The sequence below is a fragment of the Talpa occidentalis genome, unplaced genomic scaffold, assembly GCF_014898055.3.
Source record: "Talpa occidentalis isolate TD23 unplaced genomic scaffold, MPIMG_talOcc4v2.1 talOcc4.3, whole genome shotgun sequence".
In the NCBI taxonomy this organism is placed as follows: domain Eukaryota; kingdom Metazoa; phylum Chordata; class Mammalia; order Eulipotyphla; family Talpidae; genus Talpa; species Talpa occidentalis.
The window spans coordinates 30,400,679-30,402,145 of record NW_023603184.1 but is presented as its reverse complement, the minus strand read 5'-3'; positions in this window follow the sequence as shown (position 1 = coordinate 30,402,145).

The following is a 1,467-nucleotide window of genomic DNA, read 5'->3' as shown; positions in this document are numbered from 1 at the left end:
GAACGCCTGGATTCGTGCAGCTGGAAGGGAGTTCAGGTCTTGCTCCCTCCTCCACCTCTTGCTTCCCAGCAGCCCTCCTGCTGCCTGCATCGGACACCCCACTAGGGCCAGAATCAACCCCAAAGCATTAACCCTCCAAGGGGCAGCTTAGACCTGTGGGGCCAGGACCCCTGCAGCCCTGGATCTTGCTCGCTGAAACTTCACAACTGGGAAGGAGTGTGGCGCACGTCAAAACCTGTGGAAATAGACTTGTGAAATTTACCCAAAGGAGAAATCCTGCACAAGTCCTGCTCACATTAAGTTTATACAAGTGCGATGGTCTACCTGCGTGCTCCAGCTTCCTTGCGCAAGTGGGTGACAATTGATCTGGTGCGGGATCCCTTCCCCCATTGGTTGCCAGATCTCCTGGACCACCCCACACCCAGAGTGACTGGATCTGGGAGGTCAGGCTCGCATTCACTGATGCTTCCAGTGATACTGATGCTGCTGCTGCTGTCACCACCTCTGCTCTAAGCTACCTGCTACCAGGTGAGCCCTGATATTCCTGCTTCAGTGTATCTCTCCCCTTTCCCTTCCTCTCTCTTCATTGACATACTTCTTGGTTGATCTCCTTGCCAGCCTTAATTCTGTCCACCTCTGTGTGGTTTTGTCACCACACTTCTCTGTGACAGCGTATCTCAGGGTCCTGCACAGGTAGCACTGGACAGTCTCAGTCCAGGGACCCCGACTCACTCTTCCTCTGCTGAGGCAAATTCCAGTCTCCCCCTCCAACTCCCCGTGCTCCTGTTGCACTTGCCTTATTCCAGTCTTCGGACATTAGATTCCCCCCCACTATCTCCAAAAGCAAAGGGGATGCAGGTGTAGCTCTCTGCAGGCTCAGGGATCGGGCCACAGTTGCGTATTCTGGGAGTTTTTTTCCTAGTTTAAGTCCAGAGTCCCAACTGAAAAGTGTGCTAAACTTCCCTGATGCAGCGACTCTCCCAACATGCAGAGCACCTTGGCATTAGAATTTCCATCTTTAGTTTATCAGACATTATAACCACAGAGATTTCACCTCTTTCCTGTCTTCTCACGCACACTGCCAGGTGTGGGTAAAAGTGCCAAAAGGGGAGCCAGCTCTGGGTTGTGTTTGGGGAACAACAATGTAATCAATTGCTTGAGACTGCCTTTAATGGAGACTTTGTCAACAGATATACCTGACTGAGTGTGGCCAAGGTGGGTGGGAGTTGTGGACAGGACCTCTTCCCCTGTTTCCCCCTCTAGCTTTGCTCCTCTAGCTGCACTAAACCATGAGCGCTACAGGTTCCCTGGATCTTCCAGCAGTTGCTTCAAGGATGAGGACACAGAGGTGAAGGAAATGACACGAAGAGCTTGAGGTCAGGATGCCAGGGACTTACAGTGCAGCGCCGGAGCACAGGTCTGTGGGCTCATGAAGCTTTGAACTGGGGCAGGTGGTGACCTTATTCT